Consider the following 9,129-nt stretch of genomic DNA (forward strand, 5'->3'; position numbering starts at 1 on the left):
GCCAAATCATGGTAGAAAACTGGTAGTTCAAAGGAAAAGGGGGAAATAAAATACTACCCAGTGTTTGCCTCTAAGAATAAAATCCTAGTAGGACCAGCCAGACGCTAATAAAGCACGTTGACTACCAGGTGAGCACAACGTGCTGATCGGTTCACCAGGGCTGGAACTGCTGTCCAATCAGCAACTGGTGGCAGTGGGACGTAGCAGAAAAGAAGAAGACCAATCACAGGCCGGCACTGGTACTGGTCTACTCTAGGTGGTGATAATGACCCAAACTCGTAACAATTATTAACATCATCATCACCATCAATATGATCACATTATTTGTTTTTTGTTTTTGTTTTCATTTTAAATCAATTCAGTTCAATTTTGCTATAAGAGCGCCAATTCACAACACATCATCTCAAGGCTCTTTACAAAGTCAAATTCTATCAGATTATACAGATTGGTCAGAAAGTTTCCTCTCTTAGGAAACCCAGCAGGTTGCATCAAGTCTCTCCAAGCAGCATTCACTCCTCCTGAAAGAGCGTAGAGCCACAGTGGACAGTCGTCTGCATTGTTGATGGCTTTGCAGCAATCCCTCATACTGAGCATGCATGAAGCGACAGTGGAGAGGAAAACTCCCCTTTAACAGGGAGGAAAAACCTCCAGCAGAACCAGAACCAGGCTCAGTGTGAACGCTCATCTGCCTCCACCCACTGGGGCTTAGAGAAGACAGAGCAGAGACACAGAAAGCACAGAAGCTCGCATTGATCCAGGAGTACTTTCTATGCTAGATGGTAATAGCGGATGATCCGACTCTCCTGATGATGTCACAGCTAACAGATCGCCAGACCAGGTGCACCTTCTATGAAAAGAAAAAATAACAGGGAGAACAAAAAGTTAAAAGCTGAAATAACAACAAGCAATGTAAATTGGAGAACAGTAGGAGAACTCAGCAGAGAGAGAGAAATAGACCCTGATGTCCTCCAGCAGCCTAAGCCTATAGCAGCATAACTACAGAGGTAGCTCAGAGTAACCTAAGCCACTATAACTATAAACTTTGTCAAAAGGTTTCAAGTCAAGTCTTAAAAGTAGACATCAGCACAAGGTCCAAAGTATGAAGGCAAGAGTGCGTCGGTTTATGCAAATTTTGAGCAAAACCAATGAACCTAGCATAGTTTTAAAGGCTACATAAATTATCACATTCAGTGCCAACATGAATGTTAAAATCCCCGCTATAATAACCTTGTCAGTGTTTAACATTAAATGAGATAAGAAGTCTGAGAAATGATCTAAAAGCTGAGAGTAAGGGCCTGGTGGACGATACAAAACAACAAACGGAAGAGATTATCAGGAATAAATTCATTAACTGACAAAGTCGTTGGAGGGAGAGACCTTATATTTAATAAAGTCTCTCCCTTTAATATTTATACTGCATCATCTTCAAAGAGCATCAATAAATATTTTATGCGTCAAATTTTCAGCTTAATTACAAGTAAAAAATAACAAAGAAATAAACTTTTGGTGACTTAGAGTCTGAAATAGAGTTCTTGGAGTTATTTTGTTGCAGTTTATTTGGCCTTCTGGGTCTATCAATCCCAAAAAGTCTGACTTCTTCACATATTATAGGTCATTTCACTGCAAATACGGAACTAAAAATAATAAAATGTTGTTGAAATTACTGTATGTGTCCTTGATTTGAGCAGTTAAGTAATACAATCTGCCAATGGAATGAATATTTTTACCCCTAAAGTGAGATAATCAAATATATCACACGAAATAAGATGATGGAGATATGTTGCTCCTATTTTAAGTGCAAAACTCTTATTCCATTGGCAAATTATCTTATTTACCGGCTAAAATCAAGGACATATACACTAAATTCATGTGAATATTAGTTGTTTTTAGTTTTGCTTTTGCAGCGTTTAGAAGCTCTCAAAGCATAGTGTGGTCTATTGATTCAGTGTCATCAGTCTTTTTTGAATTTCCTTTGGATAAAAATTAAATGCATAAAGAATATTTTAAGTTAAATTTTCTGTTTAATTACAAGTAAAAAAAAGAACAAAGAAATAACATTTTTGGTGCCTGATGCCTCAAAGTCCCAAACAAAGACCCCAAACTCTCCAGAAACAGCTTTGACAGCCCATCTGATGAGACGTAAACAGATCAATAAAGTATTTCTGAGCCTGAAAAAGGGAAAACACACTCTTTCTTTTCTCTTTCCCTGTTTATTTGTTTCAGAAATCAATTTATTGGCAACCGCAGAGACAAACACGATCATTAATCTGGCTGCGATGATCCGCTTTGACCCACAGAGGAGTCCTGAGTGATGCTGCTGTCAAACTTATCCTTAAACTTATAACCAGTTTTCTTTTCATCCAACATCAGGTTTCTTTCTGTTTTCAAACACTAGAGAGTTAAAACTCTGCATCCTTACAGGAAACCTGAGAGCTGGGCTTTAAATGGCGGGAAAGATCTTCAGATACTGGAAACAAATGCTGCACTACATGCTTCCAGGTACATAGAAGGGACAGGAAATGGTCGAAAACTGTCCAAAGAGAAACTTTGAGAGACTTTCAGAAAACCTGAGGAAATATTGACGAAGACGACAGGAAAAGATTAAAAGGCTAAATACAAGCAAAGAAGAGTGGATTTAAACTCTGACCACATCAATCTACAGCATACAGTTTACTATTTCTCTCCTCCTGGGTTTAATCCCCACCGTTTCGTTATTATTATTTACATAAAATCTTAAATTAGTAACCCAGCTGACAGCTTTACAAAGCTTTAACCCTCAGGAACAAAATCCTCTCCACTTTTCCGCCCACAGGCCCCCGAAACCCACTGCATTCATTTCCTGTGATTTATAAGTAGACGGATGCATTTTCTACACAAAGCAGCAGCTTTCTGTCTCCTGAGATGTGGGAGGCGAAGAAAGTCGATCTGATTCCTGTGTCTGTGCTGCTCAGAAGCGAACGGATGGATCATCTGTAAACTGTACAGAACAATGCCACGTTTGCTCTTTAATCTGAGTTGTGTCTGTCTGCCGTGGCGGGATGCGCTCTCTTCCGGGGGGGATTATGTTAGGCTTCTTTAGGCATCCGTGTGTTCGCTTTTCCTCGTCCTCCTCGGGGCTGCAGGGACCGTGTGAGCAGAACAAAAGATGAGCATCTGGAGACGCTCGGCCTCGTGTTGCTGCACGGAGGAGGATGCTGGTGCCGATGTGACTGAATCAGCACAAGCGAGTCCAGGGAGTCCTTCACGCCGCCGCTCGCTTTACGTAAGCGGCCCTATTGGAGATGATTTCACACTTTCCCTCTGTGCGCATGGCGACACAAAGCGCCACATTTGTGCTACTTTAGCGGGAGCGGTTGGTTTATTCTTAGAAACTTCTTATTGGTTCGGTTTCCTGTGCAGAAATTCTGACCCCCTCTTCTTTGAAACGTTGCTTCAGTTTGCTGAGGGTTGCAGAATTTGTTTCTGCGCAGCTCTCCTCAGAATTTCATTCTTTTTTTCTCTTTTAGCCGTTCTTTTGTAAAGTCGCACTTTGTGTTCGGGTACGTTGTTTCGCTGATGGCCCAGTTTGGGTCTAGCTTCCGACGTTGCTTCTCTGGCCTCACGTTTCATCCTGCAGGAGTTTACAGTCAGCTCAGCGACTCCAAGGTGCTGAGACAAGGCGGTTCCCACATCATCATGCATCCACCACCGTGTTCGGCTGCTGCTGTGCTGATGTACAGTTTGGTTCCCTCCAAACATGGTGCTGTGCTTTCTGACCATACATCCTCTCCACTGGTCTCATCATTCCAAAGGATTTTGTTTTAGATGTCCCGTCATTCATTATTATACAACATGGCAAATATGGGAACCGTTTAATGCAACGGTAAGATGGAAAGTATGAGGAGGCGGTTTCATTTTATCATTTAATTGATCTGCTTTATGCACCTTTGGAAGTTGTGAAGTTGTGCCAGAAGCTTCTGATGGCGCTGTTGCCTTGCAGCAAGAAGGTCCTGGGTTTGAATCCCAGCCTGGGGTCTTTTGCATGTTCTCCCTGTGAATGCACGGCTCTCTCCAGGTTCACCTCACAGTCTGAAAACAGGACTGTAGGTTAGTTGATCGCTCTTAATTGCCGTCAGGTATGAGTCTGTGCATCGATGACCGCCCTGTGATGAACTGGCAACCTGTCCACACCCCATCTCTGGACCACTGATGATAGGCATCAGCCCCTCCATGATGGATGGATTTCTTAGAGTCTGAAATAAAGTTCTTTGGGGTTATTTTGTTGCAGTTTATCTGACCTCCTGGGTCTATCAATCCCAAAAAGTCTGGCTTCTTCACATATTATAGGTCATTTCACTGCAAAAATTGAACTAAAAATAATAAAATGTTATTGAAATTACTGTATGTGTCCTTGATTTGAGCAGTTAAGTAAGACAATCTGCCAATGGAATGAGTAATTTTACCCCTAAAGTGAGATAATCAAATATATCACACGAAATAAGATGATGGAGATGAGTTGTTCCTATTTTAGGTGCAAAACTTTGATCCCATTGGCAAATTATCTTATTTACCGGCTAAAATCAAGGACAAATACACAAATGTCATGTAAATATTAGCTGTTTTTAGTACTGTTTTTGCGGTATTTATAAGCTCTCAAAGCACAGTGTGGTCTATTGATTCAGTGTCATCAGTCTTTTTTGAATTTCCTTTGGATAGAAATTAAATGCATAAAGAATATTTGTTGCATTTAAGAACACCAAGGATGCTACACTTTTGAAGAATATGAAAAACCTTTAGATGATGATGTCCCGCATTTGTATGCGTCAGATGATTCACAACAGTTCAGTTACTAGGGGACTCATCAATGGATGTATTTTTAAAGCAACAACACAAGCAGACGGCTTCCTGCTGTAATAACATTGGGGGAAAAAATATACATACAAGCTATCAGGAAGAGACTTGTGGTCAGGTTCATTATTTGGCACAATTTCAAGATCCCTGAAGGTGCCGCGTTGGTCTGTTCAAACAGTTTTATGCAAGAGTTAAAGGTGAGGGGATGTCCAGCTTTATTTGAGTCTCTTCACAGTTTATTGGTGTTAGATAAAAGTTTTAAAGGACACATCATCATGATAATCTGGAGATAAAACCAGAAAGGGTCTGCCGCGTCGGTAGCCGAGCATCTTTTTTTGTCCTCTCCAGGAAGCGCTCTGCTCTTACCATCACTTCCCTTTTAAAAGATTTTCAGCTGTTATGGCTTATGTGTCTAAAAATATGTGTCAGCTTTTAAAACCAAAATTAAAAACAAGCTTTTGAATTTACAAAGAAAAAAAATAGAACCCTAACAAAATGTGCTTGAGTTATTTGTCTTTTAAAAAAAAAAGGAGTCAAACTACCTTTTTCTTGCAGTGTCTTGTTCCGATTTCAGAAAATGAATTTTTTTTAACTCATTTTTAATTATTAAAGCTAAAGAAAACAACACCCAGCCCATCCCTCCTTGTTTAGTTTCACCTCTAATTTCCAAGCCTAAGTTGTAACAATAAATATTAAATCCGCATAAAAGGCCAACATTGACCCGATCCATCAGCAAACCAAACACACACGCCGACGCCCGGCTGTCCTCGCGCGGCCGACAGCGATGGCTCGACAGATTTGTTTGGTTTCTAATGTCAACAGTTGGATCATCCGTTTAATAATTCATGAGAGGCGACACATGGTCTGGCAGGGAGGTGATGACTGGACCGGTTCAGCCAGTGCAAAACATCCACAAACACAAAAAGGAGTTTAGTTATTTCAATCATTATTGGGTGTTTTCTTTTCAAATTTTACTTTCATGATTTAGTTTAGCCAACAGATGTTTTGTGTACTGCTTTTGGAGAAAACTGGCCACTGAAACGTTTGGTTTTCACCTATTCTCCACCCAGGTTCTGATCTTGTTGCGTTAAACCCAGACGGTCCCAATATGAAGGCGTGACGCTCTTGTTCTTTTGATAGGTTCTTGGCCTTTTGAAGGTATATTTAAATGTTATGAAACAACTGAACAATAAAAAGGGTCAAACTTTGCTCATTGTTCTTTATTTTACATCAAACAAGCTGTAAAAACTCAGAAACAGGCGTATCTCTACAAGAGGGCCTTTAGTTACACCCTGTGGCCAACTTGATGGTATCAAGGCGTTGGTTGTTTCTACCTGTAATAGTTTATCGGCTGGTGTTGCTGTTCTTTTTATATCTCTCTTTGCAGGTGTAGAAGCAGACTCAGAGGATGTTATATTGCTCTCTCCCTTTCGTATCCTCTTTCTCTTTCACCATTTCTCCCTTTTAGCATTTTGTCTCATCTGTATCTCTTCTTTTTTCTTCTTCTACCTTCCCGTTTCTGTGTCCGTTGAGCATAAAATCTAATAAAGCTTCCTGCATATATAAATCAACCAAAGCACTATGGTGAAAGACGTAAGCCTCCGCTTTTGAAAGAAAAATCTTTTGCGCTCTTTTTGGCATTAAGACAACAATTCTTAACGCTAGATTGCCAGAAAGGACACAAAAAAACTGCTTTTGCAACCTCGGCTCTAAATATTTTTTAAAGAATCCATAATTACTGATGACGAAGACAGTGGGAGTATATTTACTGTTTCTTGGGGTTCTGTTGCAGCACACCTTACCGACCTGTAAAAATGATACACGATTTTCTAACTTTATTATTATAATCTGACCCAATCTGTACAATCTGATTGAACTTGACTTTGTAAAGTCACTTGAGATGACATGTTTCATCAATTGGCGCTATATAAATAAAATTTAATTGATTACAATTAAAAAAATCTGAAAAGTGTGGCATGCATATATATTCTGCTCCCTTTACTCTAATACTAATAAAAATCACCTGATTAGTATCTTGAGTTTGTCTGCATGTACTTATATATCAGTTTAAATGTATCTGCCTTGTTTCTGGTCTCAGAGGTTTTTTGGAGAAAGTTAGAGAACAACTAGCGACATGGAAAGCAAGGAACCCAGCAGACAGGCCAGGGCGGAGACTGTGGAGAACCTTAAAGCAGGATTAGGTTATAAAACAACATCCAAAGCTTTAAACATCTCCTAGAGATCAGTTCAATCATCTGAGTCAGAAAGTTTGTGTTGGTCCATTCCATCACATAAAATCCAAATAAAATACATTTAAGTTTGTTTTAAAGTGACGCAATGTGAAAAAGTTCCTTTCCAGTATTACCTTTAAGCTCTTTCAGGGAGCATCAGAGACAGAAAGGTGCAAATGGAGACAGCTGCCCACATTTTGCTTCAGTTATCTCAGAAGAATCCATCAGACACAACCACGTGTGACATGAAAACATCACAGGTGATATTCTCAGCTGTTTTTTAACCACTTGCCACCTCTAAATAGCTCCTACATCATGTTCCAGGAAGATGTTTGGATTTGGATGAACATAAACCAGAAAAAAACAAAGGTTAATGTTTGAATGAAGCATGTTGCTTCAACAATAAAGAGCTAATTTTGTAAAATCATGTGGTCGGATAAAAATGTGAAGGTGTTATTCAGCCATTTTGAGATGTTTCAGAATCTAATCATGTTTTTTTTCCTATGCAGATTTCTAATAAGTTGCACAAACGTCCTGTACTCAGGCAAACAACATAAACAAAGTGTTGAAATGAATGGAAAGCAGGAAGGAAATACAGGAATCAAGAAGGAAGGAAGAAAGGAAGGAAGGAAGGAAGGAAGGAAGGAAAGAAAGAAAGAAGAAAGAAAGAAAGAAAGAAAGAAAGAAAGAAAGAATAGAAAGAAGAAAGACGAAGAAGAAGAAAGAAAGAAAGAAAGAAAGAGAAAGGATGAAAGGAAGCATCCGGAAGGAACTGGCAAATTCATTCCTAAAGAGGAAGCAGAAGGAAATAAGAAGAATCAAGGAAGGAGGAAGGAAGGAAGGAAAGCAGGAAGGAATCCTGTAAATAAAGATAAATGAATCACTAAGAAGCCGGAAGGAAATAAGAAGGACATAAGATTAATAAGGAAAGGAAGGAAGGTAGGAGGACGGAAGCCTGACAGGAAGGAATTAAAGGAATTAAGGTAAGGACTGAAGGAAGGACCTAAGGAAGAAGGAAGGAAGGAAGTGAAGGAAGGAAGGGACAGCAGGAAGGAAATAAGAAGGAAGGAGGATGAAAGGAAGGAAACAGGAAGGTTGCAAAGAAAGAAAAAAAGAAAGAAAGAAAGAAAGAAATGATAGAACTAAACCAGACCGCAAAGGCAAGAAAGAAAGACAAGAAACTACCTCCAGAAAGAAATCATTAGAAGTAAGGTAAGAAAGTAAGGTCAAGAAAGATGAAAGGACTGCAAGCAGAAGTAATTATGCAATAATTAAGGATGAAAGAAAGGAAAGCAGGAAGGAAATAAGGAAGGAAGCAAGGAAGGAAGGAAGGAAGGAAGGAAGGAAGGAAGGAAGGAAGGAAGGAAAGCAGGAAGGAAATATGGAAATAAAGAATAAATGAAATCAAGAAGAAGGGAAGGAAGGAAATAAGGAAGGACATAAGGAAATAAGGAAGGAAGGAAGGAAGGAAGGAAGGAAGGAAGGAAGGAAGGAAGGAAGGAAGGAAGGAAGGAAGGAAGGAAGGAAGGAAGGAAGGAAGGAAGGACATAAGGAAAGAAGGAAGGAAGGACAGCAGGAAAGAAGGAAGGAAGGACAGCAGGAAAGAAGGAAGGAAGGACAGCAGGAAGGAAATAAGGAAGGAAGGGAGGATGAAAGGAAGGAAAGCAGGAAGGTTGAAAGGAAGGAAAGCAGGAAGGTTGAAAGGAAGAAAGAAAGAAAGAAAGAAAGAAAGAAAGGAAGGAAGGAAGGACAGAGAGAAAGAAAGAAAGGAAGGAAGGAAGGAAGGAAGGAAGCTGTAACCCTATCACTCCAAATGTATAATTTTTGATGAACTCTTCCTCTTCAACAAAGTCAGTATTTTTCTCAACATAATTTACAGAATAGAAATTCATTTATTTTACACACCCGACATCAAACTGCAGAAAACACAAGGAAAATTAATTTTTTGGTCTAATGTATCAATTAAGACACAAAGAAAATTTAAATGCCTGACGTTTTATCTTATATTTTTTAAGGCAACCAAAAAAGATAATTTTTTTAATGCATTTAAATCCGTTGTTTTAACCCT

This window comes from Fundulus heteroclitus, chromosome 15 (assembly GCF_011125445.2).
Source record: "Fundulus heteroclitus isolate FHET01 chromosome 15, MU-UCD_Fhet_4.1, whole genome shotgun sequence".
In the NCBI taxonomy this organism is placed as follows: domain Eukaryota; kingdom Metazoa; phylum Chordata; class Actinopteri; order Cyprinodontiformes; family Fundulidae; genus Fundulus; species Fundulus heteroclitus.